General features: G+C 50.9%; 1 long non-coding RNA gene across 1 annotated transcript; it reads right to left on the bottom strand.

Moving 5' to 3' along the window:
* Positions 1-1,223: 1,223 nt before the first annotated feature.
* On the bottom strand, positions 1,224-8,539 carry LOC120239709. Its single transcript, XR_005530494.1, has 2 exons — positions 8,440-8,539; positions 1,224-2,252 (listed from the first exon to the last, which is right to left on the bottom strand). It is a non-coding gene; the product is annotated as an uncharacterized LOC120239709 (long non-coding RNA).
* Positions 8,540-14,152: the final 5,613 nt, after the last annotated feature.

Consider the following 14,152-nt stretch of genomic DNA (forward strand, 5'->3'; position numbering starts at 1 on the left):
ATTATTTCTGTGGTGGCTGCTGTATACCCTCACTCTCAGCTTGCTTCAATCATAACATGTGCATTGCTGATCTAGTAACATCTTTTCAGGAAAAAAAGGTAGCACTGTATTAAATGTACATGCAAGTAGTAAGATATGCCTGTGTCTCACTTCAGAAATATCACAAAGGTAAATTTTTAAATACGAATTGATATTACCATGGGTATGAGCTTTACGTCATGAAACCTGAATGTAAGACTCATCCATGCTCCCCTGAATCAGATCATTTGTCGTGTGTCTGAAATGGCCTGGAGGGGGCCAAGTGGAAGGCAGAGGTTCCTCCCTCTTTCCCTTCCACCCTCCCAGCTGGCCAAACTGAGAACCTAATGGTGAGATCTGTATTTCGAAAACACAGGATGGTGTTGCAGTCGAGATGGCTCACTGATCACAAAAACCTGCCCTTCCTTTTCAAAGTATAGACCGGAGGTGCTGTTTCCCATTCAGGGACTACAGCTCGACATCTGTGTGCGGCCTTGTGATTGGCTGTCATCATTAGGATGGGGGCAGAAGGGACATGGACCATTTCCAGGCCACAGCTCTTAAAAACAAGCATATTTGGGGTGCCTGGGTGGCTCATAAACAACCAACCTCAGCTTAGGTCATGATCTCATGGTTCATGGGCTCGAGCCCCTCATTAGGCTCTGTGCTGACAGTTCAGAGCCTGGAGCCTGCTTCAGATTCTGTGTCTCCCTCTCTCTGCCCCTCCCCTGCGCTCGCTCTCTCTCTCTCTCTTTCTCTCTCTCAAAAATAAAACATTAAAAAAAAAAAAAGCATGCTTGCTGTGTGCTCTTTTCGCTCCTGCTGGCTGGATACAGAAAATAACCAGGTCCTAGAGGCATGATGGAGCCCCGAGAAAACTGGGCCCCTCAACAGCCATATCATGGAAACATTCTCCACAACCCGGTACCCGATGCCCACCCAAGGTTGTTACCTCATCAGAAATAAATGTCTAGGGGTGCTTGGATGGCTCAGTCGGTTGAGCACCCGACCTGGCTCAGGTCGTGACCCAGTGGTTCTTAAGTTCTGGCACCACATGGAGCTCTCCACTGTTGGCCTATCAGCACAGACCCTGCTTTGGATCCTCTGTCCCTCTCTCTGCCCCTCCCCCACTCTTGCGCACTCTCTCTCTCTAAAGATTTAAAAATAAATAAAATCTTCCCACCTTCAAAAAAGAGATGAATGTCTAATTTGTCCACCCATGTTTATAGCAGCATTCGTCACAAAAGATGGAAACAAATGGCCGTTGACAAATAATTAAGCAAAATGTGGTTTAAAATAAATAAGCAAGATGTGGTTTACACATGCAATGAAATCTTACTCAGCCGCGAAAAGGAAGGAAATTGTGGCACACACCACATCATGGGTGAGCCTTGAGGATACCATGCAAAGTGAAATCAGACAAAAAGACAATGACTGTGTGATTCCACTTACAGGAGGTACCTGGAGGAATCACGTTCGTGGAGACAAGTAGGATGGTGGCTTCCAGGGGCTGGGGGCCAGGCGGAAGGGAGGGTTACTGTTTTGTGAGTCTCGAGATTGACTTTTGCAAGATGAAAGGCGTTCTGGAGATGGATCCTGATGGTTGCACAACCACGGGAACTACAGATTAGGTCAGTAAATGTTGTGCTATGTGTATTTTGTCACACTGAAAAGTTTTCTAAGTAAAAGAAAAAGAAATAAGCTTCTCATATGATGTGCCGTCATAAAGCGTGGGGCTACAGCCTGTCCACCACGTGAGGACGCAGTGAGAAGCTGACCATGAACCAGAACGGAGCCCCTGCCCAGGAGGTGACCGTGCCAGCGCCTTGACCGTGGACTTCCCAGCCTCCAGAACTGTGAGCAAGAAATTTCTGATGTTCATAAGCCCCTCCAGTTACAGCATTTATCACAGACTAAACCATATGGGTTTCTTTCTTATGGGAGATTCCTCCACCCTAACGACTAAAGGGTTTTCAGACGTCAGACAGCACGTACAACGGCAGTGCTCCCCTTCAGAGATGCCTCGGCGTCTAGATGGATCGAAAGCTCTGGGACTGAATAACATGGTGCAGGAAGGGAGAGAGGAGGGAGAGAGAATTGAGCATGCTTGCGGAGAAGGACACAAATAGTGGCCATCTGACGCGAGCTGGACAATCGGCCGCCTTCCTTGGGAGTCTTCTCTCTGGGATGAAGCTGATGGCAGCCTTGTTTCCCGCCATGGGGAGGAGGCCAGTCTGCAGGCGGAGAAAATGGACACTAGTATATGCCAAGAGACAAGAGGTGGGGGCCCAGGGGCGCCTGGGGGGCTCAGTCGGTTAAGCCTTTGGCTTTGGGTCAGGTCATGATCTCATGGTTTGTGGGTTTGATCCCCGCGTTGTGCCCTGTGTTGACAGCTCAGAGCCTGGAGCGTGTTTCGGATTCTGTGTCTCCCTCTCTCTCTGCCCCTCCCCTGCTTGCATTTTGTCTTTCTCTCAAAAATAAACATTAAAAAAAAAAAAAAAAAAGGAGGTGGGGATCGAATGACCTGACTGCGGTTTGAATGCTCAGCCCTCCCTTCCACTCAAGTGGGTCCCTTCAGACTCCTTCCAGGAAATCCCTATTTTGGCCATTTGGGATCACATCACTGTGACCAAACCACTGTGCACACGTGAGTCTGGTACAGGGTTGGAATGAGGGAATGAAGGCGGGCTGGACGAGGCGCTATGTGAGCCTCAAGCATTGCTGTCCTTATGGAAATGCGGGGTGCACAGGGCGAGCACCAGCTGCCACTCTGTCACCCTCGACAGACCTCTCACATGACCCCCTCCATGATACCTCCTCCACGGGGCAGCCAGAACAGCTGCTGAGGGCACAGGGCATGTGGAGGGTTTGCAGCTGTTGTACAATCTCTGAGACACAGACACACACACACACAGACACACACACACACACACACGTCTCCAATGTTCATTATGATAATGAGCAACCTTCTAGAGTTTTCATCCCAGGCTGGACACAGAGCTGAGTGCTCTGTTCCAACCAACGTGCTCCCTGCTCATCTCTACCCCCATGAGGCAGCGCAGACCCTCGCTCAAAATGTGGACCTCCCACATGCCGAGACCCCAGCACCCGGGACCGCGTGAGAAATGCAGAATCCCAGGCCTTGCTCCAACCTACCCGGGCAGACTGTGCATTTTAACCCGGTTCTCAAGCGATTCCTACCTGTGAGAAGGTTTGCAAAGACTGAGTGCCAAATTAAATTAACCAATTCAATTTAGTTAAATTTGAATTCCAGGTAAATGAGTTGTTTTTTAGTATAAAAATGTGCTGATCCTTATTGAAAAAAATTCTAAGTGGTTTATTTTAAATACAAGAAGAACCAGGTGCACCTGGGTGGCTCAGTCGGTTGAGCGTCCGACTTCAGCTCCAGTCGTGATCTCGCGGCTCATGGGTTCGAGCCTCGCATGGGGCTCTGGGCTGACCGCTCACAGCCTGAAGCCTGCCTGCTTCAGATTCTGTGTCTCCCTCTCTCTCTGCCCCTCCCCCCACTTGCCATGCTCTATCTCTTTTTTTTAAACTTTTTTTTAAAATATTTTTTATTTATTTCTAGGAGAGAGAGAGAGAGAGACAGCGTGAGCAGGGGAGGGTCAGAGAGAGAGGGAGTCACAGACTGAAACAGGCTCCAGGCTCTGAGCTGGCAGTCAGCACAGAGCTCGACGTGGGGCTCGAACCCACGAACCGCAAGATCATGACCTAAGTGAAAGTCGTACGCTTAACCGACTAAGCCACCCAGGCGCCCCATGCTCTATCTCTTAAAAATAAATAAATATTTAAAAACTTTTGAATACAAATGGAACTGTGCACACACATATGTAAACGTGTATACATATTTTTAAAGTGTATTTATTTAGAGAGGACATGGGGCAGAGAGAGAGGGAGAGAGAGAGAATCCCAAGCAGGCTGGGCACTGACAGTGCAGGACTCAAACTCACCACTGTGACATCATGACCTGAGTGGAAATCAAGAGTCGGACGTTTAACCGACGAACCACCAGGTGCCCCACATCCTGTATTTTTATTCGCTAAATCTGGTCACCTTGTATAGAGGACGCTGTGAGCGCTTTTATGCACCCTCTTCGTCAGTGGTTTCCCCAGATTTCCACACCTCCTCCATGTATCTCAGGTGCAGGGAGGGGGTGCATGGGAAGGAGAGAGACAGTTCCGTCACCTGCACTTTATTTTTTTTTTAGTTTTTTAATGTTTATTTATTTTTGAGAGACAGAGTGTGAGCAGGGGAGGGCAGAGAGAGGAGACACAGAATCTGAAGCAGCTCCAGGCTCTGAGCTGTCAGCACAGAGCCTGACCTGGGGCTCGAACCCACACACCTGAGCCGAAGTCAGCCTCTTAACCGACTGAGCCACCCAGGCGCCCCTCACCTGCACTTTAAAAAGTGGGAGTCACAGGTGCTTTAGGGTCAAGCTAATCAAGCAAAATCATACCCTGTAGCCTCTGTCTCTGGGTAGGATGCAATCCAATTCAGGCCCGTCTGATAGAGAAGTGTTTCGTGGAATTTTTTAAATAGAACTTATTGTCAAACTGCTGCGTGTGCACAGTGTCCTGTTCCGCAGGGGGAGCACCGCCCCCCCCCCTCCTGGACGCGGAACCGGGACGCGAAGCGGCTGCGAGCGCCAGGAGCAGACAAATGGTCACCTTTCTCCCCGAAAGCTGCCTGCGCGGTTCCGATAAGGCCCAAATACGTGCCCGCGGCCGCATTCTCGAAGGGTCTCATGACCGCCTGGAATCCCTCCGGCAGTTAGCACCGAGCCGAGTGAGAAGCGCCAGAGCAACCTTGCGAAAGCAGCTCTACGAGCGAAGTTCAAAGGCGACGCCTAGGATCCGCTCTCCCGGCACGGCCCCGCCCGGGTGCGGACCCCCCGCCCGGGTGCGGACCCCCCGCTGGGGTAACCGCCGGCTGCGGTGGTCCTGACCATGGCCGCTCGCTCGCGGCCCCACGCCACCGGGTGCTGGTTTGAGGCGGATCCACATCACAGGCAGCAGAGCAGAAGGTGGAGAGAAGGCGAGTCCCTGGTGACTTTTAAAAAAATGTTTGTTTTTGAGAAAGAGAGAGAGACAGCGTGAGCAGGGGAGGGTCAGAGAGAGGGGGAGACACTGAATCCGAAGCAGGATCCGAAGCAGCTCCAGACTCTGAGCTGTCAGCACAGAGCCCGACGCGGGGCTCGAACCCACGAACCGCGAGATCACGACCTGAGCCGAAGTCGGACGCCTCACCAGCTGAGCCACCCAGCACCACCACCACCCCCCCCCCCCCCCCCCCCCCCCCCCCCCCCCCCCGGCACATTTTTGAGTGACTGAATCCTATTAACTCTGGAGCTGGTCCCTTTCTCGGGACTTTCCTGCCGGCTGATGAATCCTCCCTTGAGTTTGAGCAACTTGGAACCACGTTTCCAGGAGCTGTAGCTGAATGCATGTCGACTAATCTGGATAGAAACGATTCTGCTTCCATCTCACGCAGGAGGAAGCTGGTGACAGGAGACGTCACCCTGCTGCCTTAGGAATTCTAGTCTTGTCTGACACCCAGGCCATGGTGAGAGCCAGTTTGAGGACGCTCTGAGCCGAAGCAGACACTCAAGCCTTTCGTGTTTTCAAATTTTTTTTTTAATGTTTTATTTATTTCTGAGAGAGAGGGAGTCACAGAATCTGAAACAGGCTCCAGGCTCTGAGCTGTCAGCACAGAGCCCGACATGGGGCTCGAACCCACAAACCGTGAGATCATGACCTGAGCCGAAGTTGGACGCCCAACTGACTGAGCCACCCAGGCACCCCGGCTTTCGTGTTTTCAGGGGCACTTGGGTGGCTCAGTCAGTTGGGCATCTGATTCTTGACTTTGGCTCAGGTCATGATCTCACAGTTGGCGGGATTGAGCCCCGAGTCTGTCTGACAGCACAGAGCCTGCTTGGCACTTTCTCTCTCCCTCTCTCTCTGCCCCTTCCCTGTTTGTGTTCTCTCTCTCTCTCAAAATAAATAAATAGAAAAAAAAAAAAAGACTCTCATGTGTTCAAAGACTTTCATCTTCAAACTCACAATGTTGCTTAAAGTGGGCGGGAGAGACTCTTGTTTGAATTCAGACAAAGAAGTTGAGACTCAGAGATGTGGGATAATATTGTCAAGACCACATAGCGAGTGGGAAGTGTTATCTGAATGTAGCTCCTGGACGCTACTCGCCCTCTCGCCCCTCCCTTCACCCTCTTCCCACACCCCCTCAGAGGGAACTGGCTGTACACTGTACTGTTTCCTAAACCCTTGACACCCGCAGAGAAAACAGATTACCGAAAACAAAGCAAGCAAAACACAAAACAAAAATGCAATGACGTCCATGAAGCTAAGAAAGGCTCCATCCCACTGAACATGAGCTGAGGCCTGTGCTGAAATCAAGAGTCAGAGGTTTAACCAACTGAGTCACCCAGGCGCCGAAAGCTAAAAAAACTTTTAATAAACTTGATTACCAAAATATATGATGACCTTGGGGCGCCTGGGTGGCTCAGTGGGTACTCAGGTCATGACCTCAGGTTCGTGAGTTCCAGCCCCTGCACGGAGGCTCTGCGGCTGGGAGCCTGGAGCCTGCTCTGGAGTCTGGGCCTCTCTCTCTGCCCCTCCCCCCATGTTCATTTCAAGGGAAACCTGCTTTGGCAACAACAAAATGTGGTGAGAAAATTAAGGAGAGGCGGTATGCGGTTTCTTCGGTGTAAACAAACCGGAAAACCTGTTCACTTTCCTCCTCTGGCAGAGGATTGTTCTCCGAGCTGTAGCCCTTCAGCACACACCCTAAGCGGGTGCAGGGTAGGAGAGACGTTCCTTGCCGCTGCGGGACTCACGTTGAACATAATGGTGTATTTATCTCGGCAGTTTTTGCTGGTATTTATTATCCCGACATCGGATGTTTGCAGTTGCTGGTTCCACATCTGATCTCACATCTTTTTGGGGCCAGAGGAGGGGGGAGGGGTCCTGTCTCTGTAAAGATGAAGGGCGCTGCTCTGGACCCAGACCACGCAGGCAGGCGTAATCCTGCGCCCCCCTTCTTGAGTCGGCCCAGTGTGGTGGAGAGAGCCTTTCAGTTTCGGCAAAGCCTCCGTGGGAGGCCCTGAACGGCGCATGAGGTTTTCAGCATCCCACACTAAGTGGCACTGGGGAAAGGTCACTTCACATAGCCACCTGCATTTCGTATTTCTACAAGAATGTTGTTTTATTTTATTTTTTAAATGTTAATTTTTTCATTTTTAATGTTTTATTTATTTTTGAGAGAGACAGAGAGACTACGAGCAGGGGAAAGGAAGAAAGAGAGAGAAAGAGAGAGAGAGAGAACCCAAAGCAGGTTCCAGGCTCTGAGCTGTTAGCATGGAGTCCCATGCAGGGCTAGAACCTGTGAACCTTGAGATCATGGCCTGAGCTGAACTCAGCAGCTTAAGACTGAGCCCTCCAGGCGCCCCTAATGTTTATTTATTTTTGCAAGAGACAGAATGTGAGCAGGGGAGGGGCAGAGAGAGAGGGAGACACAGAATCTGAAGCAGCTCCAGGCTCTGAGCTGTCAGCACAGAGCCTGACGGGGGGCTCAGACCCACAGACTGTGAGATCACGACCTGAGCCAAAGTCGGACACTTAACCAACTGAGCCACCCAGGCACACCTAAATTTATTTTAAAAAACCAAACCAGTTGATCCTCATTATATTTGGATTCCATACCTGAGAATTTGCCTACTTGCTGAAATTCATTGCCCAGATCAGTGCGTGAGATACCAGCCCTTGCTCACAGCCTAATCTTGGACTTCCAGCCTCCAGAACTGGGAGACAATTAGTCTGTGCTGTTTAAGGCGCCCCGGGTGCGGTGCTTGGTTGCGGCAGTTCTAGCAGACACGGTGAATGATCATGATCACCAGGAACCCTACTGTGCACTGACCTTGCAGCCTCCAGGACAAACACGGGGGAACCTACTCAGTGCGTTGCCCTTGCTTCTTGATATCATCCAACAGACCTGGTCCCCACTTCCCTAACCCCTCCCTGGAACCAAACGCTTTCGGAAGATTCCCCTCACCCCCCCTGTGCCGAGGCACTCCTTTGGTTCCCCTAGGACAAGTCTTCCAGAACGTTCCATCAACCGGACTTTGACTGCAGGCAGTTCTGGCAGCTTTGATCGACCTCGCAGCTCTTCCCCAGTGCATTTAACTGACTTCACCCCCAGAACTCTAGTCGTAAGGAGGCAGGAAAGGCAGTTTTCATCTCCAACCTCCTGAGACAGAAGACAGGGTTGGTGTGGGGTAGAGGGCTGAGGTGGACGCCCAGAGAGCCTCTGAGAACCTGGGCAGATGTGTGGACACGCAGCTGGCAAGAACCTTCCGGGAACCCTCTGTGTTGGCAGGGTACGGCCTACCTGACCCCCTTGGCTGTTGCCCCTCACCGTCTGCGAGTCCAGGCTCTCCCGGCCGGTGGAACAGCTGCCTCCTGGGCCGCACGGAGGACCTGGAACAGAAGAGCAGGCTCACCGCCCCCGCCACTGGCTGTGGAGCTTGGCTCTTCTCTGTGTCTCTTGGGGAAGCTTCACTAGTCCCGGCTGTAAAATGGGCTGATGCTTTGATCTGCTGTGCAGTCTCACCCAGAGAGCGTAGGGTGGAATAACATTGCTTAATGTTATTAAGCACTGAGTGCCCATCATTAAGCAATTCATTCATAATTTAACTATTTAACTATTCATTCCCGGGTGTTTCCTGAGGCCTGGCCATGATGACTCACACTCACAACCCAGCCCCGGGAGCCCTCGTGCGGTGCAGACTGACTGACTGGCTCAGTCATCCTTCACCCACTTATCCAATAAACACCTGAGCCTCCGGGTGCGGGGGCTGGACACCCAGAGATGAACCAAGTCCCCTCCCCACCCCGTAGGATCTCCCTGCTACAAAGCACAATACAAAAGAGAAAACGTTAATTATTATTTTGAGTAATAATTATAGTGGTGCTACAAAGCAGCCCAGAAGCTTTGGTAGGATAGGGGCCAAATTTCCTGCCAAAGGAATTTTTGCCCTCAGGCATGGGAAGTAAGGGGAGAAACACTTTCCCTCAATCTTTCTTTACTCATTCACAGGCAGGCCCCAGGCTGGTTTGCTCACCTGAGGAGCAGGGCAGTTACCAAAAAAAAAAAAAAAAAAAAAAAAAAAAAAAAAAAAAAAAAAAAAAAAAAAAGTGCAAGCATGAAATGGAGAAGGGGCACTATGGAAGTGCAGATGAGGTGCTTCATCCAAATTTATTGGGGTGGGGTAGTCTGGGAAGGCTTCCTGGAGGAGGCAGCATCTGAACAGATAAATCAGAGAGATGTATGATGTTACCAGGTGAGAAAGAGGTGGAAGGAGGACATCCAGGGAGTCGTCCCTTCCTTCCATTGCTCACCAATATTTATGGTGCATTCCAGTGCTGGAGAGACAGCGCTGTGGGGACGTTGCACAGTCACCAAGCTGGTGTCACATACATGGCTGCTTAATTTGTGAGGACCAGTGCAGAATGAAAATGCAGAACCACGTGTTCAAATAAAGGGGTTGGGGCACCTGGTGGCTCAGTTGCTTAAGCATCTAACTCTTGATCTCGGCTCAGGTCATGATCTCACAGTTCATGAGTTCGAGCCCCGCGCTGGGCTCTGTGCTGACAGTGTGGAGCCTGCTGGGGATCCCCTCTCTCCCTCTCTCTCTGCCTCTTCCCTGAACTCACATGTGCTCTCTCTCAAAAATAAATAAACTTTTAAAAAGGGGGGTTAAGATGGGGCACCTGGGTGGCTCAGTCGGTTGAGCGTCTGACTTCGGCTCAGGTCATGATCTTGCGGTTTGTGGGTTCAAGCCCTGCATCAGGCTCTGTGCTGACAGCTCAGAGCCTGGAGCTGCTTCAGATTCTATGACTCCCTCTCTCTCTCTGCCCCTGTCCTGCTCACGCTGTCTCTGTCTCAAAAGTAAATAAACTATAAAAAAAAAATTAAAAAGGAGGGTTAAGAATCTTAAAAAGGCCCTAGGAGGGCATTCAACTGAGCATGAGGCCCTCCTTTTTTTTTTTTTTTATCATTTATTTTTCATCATGATAGTGTGCTTTAATCCCTAACCTCCATTTCACCCACCCGCCTGCCCAACCCCCCCTCTGGTCGCCATCAGTTTGTTGTCTACAGTGAACAGTCTGTTTCTTGGATTGCCCCTCCCCCACTCTTTTTTCCCCTTTGGTCATTTGTTTTGTTTCTTAAATTTCACATGAGTGAAATCATATAGTATTTGTCTTTCTCTGTCTGACTTACTTCACTTAGCATAACGCTCTCTAGGTCCATCCAGTTGTTGCAAATGGTAAGATTTCATTGTTTTTTTAATGGCTGAGTAATATTCCATTGTATGTACCCCACATCTTCTTTATCCAGTCATCCATCCGTGGACACTTGGGCTGCTTCCATCATCTGGTTATCATAGATAACGCTGCTATGAACATCAGGGTGCATATATCCCTTTGAATTAGCGTGTTTGTATTTTTTGGGTAAATACCCAGTAGTGCGATTCCTGGATCATTGGGTAGTTCTATTTTTATTTTTTTGAGGAGCCCCCATACTGTTTCCACAGTGGCGGCGCCCATGAGCATTCCCACCAACGGTGCGCGAGAATTCCTTTTTCCCCACATCCTTGCCAACGTCTGCAGTTTCTAGCATGGGGCCTTCTGCGTGTGGGACGCTGCGCAAAATGGTGCTGGTTGTGATCCCATGAATCTGGCCCTGGATACGGGTGTGACTTCTGTCACTTTTGAACAGACAAGCTGACTTGAAAAGCTTTGAACGGACTTATTTCATGTAAACAGAAGTCGGGAGGGTTGGGGAGGGGGGGGTCAGCAAGCGACTGTCAATTCAGCAGCTCGACCGCGCCGTGCAGGACCTGGCAGTTTCCTCGATCTCTCCTCCTTCCATCCTAAGTGGGGCATCGGAACTGTTACCCCTCACGGCACCCAGGTGGCTGTCACAGCTTACAAAGCCACCACAGACGGGCCAAGCAGGACAGCTCTGGCCACCTCCCTCTTGTTGACGCGTTGGGAACCGCCTTGCTGAAGGTCCCCACACACCTGCCTTCACACCTAACTGGCCACAATGGGCCAGGGCTCTCCTGAGTGCTGGATCATCTCCACTTCAGATGAAGGCAGATTCACTGGTTTGTCCAGGGTCTCGAAGCCGGAAGGGTGTTGGTGGTATTCAGAGCCTGACACACCCATTGTTTGACCATCCTAGACGCGGGATGGATGTGGCTTCTTTGCCTCGTCTGCCTCTGTATTCTGATCCTCCCCAGCATCCGCCTGAGAATAGGTACCCTGTATGCGAGTTACACGAGAGATGAGTAGACAACATTCCATGGTGAAATGAGCTGTCCTTACTTTAGGGGCCGGCGGCAGGTGCAGGGGGGTGGCTCTGTGTGTGTCCAACTTTGTGTCTGGGCTGGGCTTGCATTTATCGATTATGTGACTGAAGGTAAAGTGAAAAACAGCTGACGTATCAACTCCTTACTCCTTACTGGGCAGTGATCTAAGCGCATTGTATGTATTCACCCATGAAGCTGCACAAGAACCCTGTGAAGGGGTTACTGCTCTAATGTGCTGCCGGATGGGGGATGCAAGTGTCCTGGTGTGAATCACCATCCCCCGGAAGGCTTGTGAACACAAAGTGCTGGGCCCACTCCCCCGAGTTTCTGATTCAGCGGGTCTGAGGTAGGGGCGAGAATTTGCATTTCTTCCTTCCTTCCTTCCTCCCTTCCTTCCTTTCTTTTCTTTCTTTCTTTCTTTTCTTTCCTTTCTTTCTTTCTTTTCTTTCTCTCTTTCTTTCTTCTTTCTCTCTTTCTTTCTTTCTCTCTCTCTTCCTTCCTTCCTTCCTTTCTTCCTTCCTTCCTTCCTTTCTTTTCTTTCTTTCTTTTCTTTCTTTCTTTTCTTTCTCTCTTTCTTTCTTCTTTCTCTCTTTCTTTCTTTCTTTCTCTCTCTCTTTCTTCCTTCCTTCCTTCCTTCCTTCCTTTCTTCCTTTCTTTCTTTTTGGTGCAGAAAGGTGATTTTATTAAAGCACAGGGATGGGACTCTGGGCAGAAAGAGCTGCCAAGAATTTGCACTGTTTAAAAAATTAAAAAAAATTTTTTTTTAATGTTTTATTTATTTCTAGGAGAGAGAGAGAGAGAGACAGCGTGAGCAGGGAGGGTCAGAGAGAGAGGGAGTCACAGACCGAAACAGGCTCCAGGCTCTGAGCTGGCAGTCAGCACAGAGCCCGACGCGGGGCTCGAACCCACGAACCGTGAGATCATGACCTAAGCGAAAGTCAGACACTCAACCGACTAAGCCACCCAGGCGCCCCTAAAAAATTTTTTTAATATTTTATTTATTTCTGAGAGATAGAGAGACAGCGTGAGCAGGGGAGGGCCAGAGAGGGAGACACAGAATCTGAAGACGGGCTCCAGACTCTGAGCTAGCTAGCAAAGAGCCCGACATTGGGCTTGAACTCACGAACCGTGATATCATGACCTGAGCCGAAGTCAGACGCTTAACCGACTGAGCCACCCAGGTGCCCCAAGAATTTGCACTTCTAATAAGCCCCCCAGTGATGCTGTATAGCTGGTCTGAGACCTGACTTTGAGAACCCTTGTGTTAGAGGAACATTAGGCCAATGTGGTGGCGCACAGTGGTCACGAATGAAGGAAAGTGGTGTTGAGCTGAGGGCTGGGCTGAACCTTGCATCCTGCCTACAGGTACCTGGCCAGGTGGGAAGAGGTGGCCGAATCCTCCTCTTGAAGTTCTTGTGGGACCCACGCCCTGGCTCAGGCCCACAGTCCTTCAAGGGCACTCTTTTCTGATTTGCACCAAAGCACCATATAAGTTAGAATAATTCTGGATCTGAAGGTGTCTGATTATATGGGACTTTGCAGGCCAGAATCAAAGGTTTGCACTGGTGAGTTTTAAGCAAAAAAGATTTAAGAGATTTAAGAGCCCTGTGATAGATGGTAAAACAAAACGTGATATAATGAAGTATTAACCAGTCTTAAAAAGGAAGGAAATTCTGACAGAAACCAGATCAACGATGAACCCTGAGGGCATTATGTTACATGAAATAATCAGTCACAAGGACACAAATACTGAATGATTCCACTCATATGGAATCAGGTACGGGGGCTAGGGCGGGGGCGGGGGGGGGAGGGGAGCGCGAAGAGGGAGAATGGGAAGTTGTTTAATGGAGAGACTCTCAGCTTTGCAAGAGGAAGAGTCATGGAGACGGATGGTAGTGATACTTGCACAACAATGTGAATGTATTTACTGCCCCTGAAATGTATACTTGAACGTGGTTAAAATGATGGGTTTTACGCATGTTTTATTCACACACAAAAATGATCCCTCTGGCTGCTGTGTGAAGGGATAGGTGGGGTGGGGCGGTGGGAGGGGAGAAGCGGACAACTGGGACCCCCTTGAAGGAGGGAAGATGCAGGTCTTTCTGGGGCGGGGGGAGCAAAAACTTCTGCCCGGCTCAGAACCTTCTGCACCCTCAACCCGAGGGGGGATGTCACGTGAGCAACCGGGTGAGTGGGAACAAGATCGGCGTGCTCCGGAGGCACAAGCAGGCCGGTGTGGCTGGAACACACGAAGCAAGAGTGAAGAGGGGGCGAGGGCCGGGCCAGGGGAGGGTGGGCCATAATGGGGACAATGGCCTTCACCCGGTCTTCGGTAGCAAGTTCTGATCCAGCCACTGACCGCTTGTAAAACCCGGGGGAAAGTTACTGTCCGAGGTCGGGCGCGGCGTCCGGCGCCGGCCCCCGGGCCCCCAGGGCTCGTGCGAGCCGCCCCCAGGCCCGGGCCCGTCTGGATACGGAGCTTCGACCCGTCTCTTAGGACTTCCTCCCGCTCCAAGAACGACTCTTCCCGGTTCCGAGATGGCGAAACCGAGCCACTTGTCGCATCCGATGGGGGCACGCCAGGGACGTGTGGCGGGAAGCACCCTCTCCCGACGCACGCAGGAGGCCCTGAGCCCGGAAGCACCGCGGCTCGCGCCGGAGGAGCCCAACCTGGGCACCCGGTCGACCCTGGGCGGCGCACGTCCCACCTGGTCAGCGCCACCGGGC

The sequence above is a fragment of the Hyaena hyaena genome, unplaced genomic scaffold, assembly GCF_003009895.1.
Source record: "Hyaena hyaena isolate Hyena2069 unplaced genomic scaffold, ASM300989v1 scaffold_235, whole genome shotgun sequence".
In the NCBI taxonomy this organism is placed as follows: domain Eukaryota; kingdom Metazoa; phylum Chordata; class Mammalia; order Carnivora; family Hyaenidae; genus Hyaena; species Hyaena hyaena.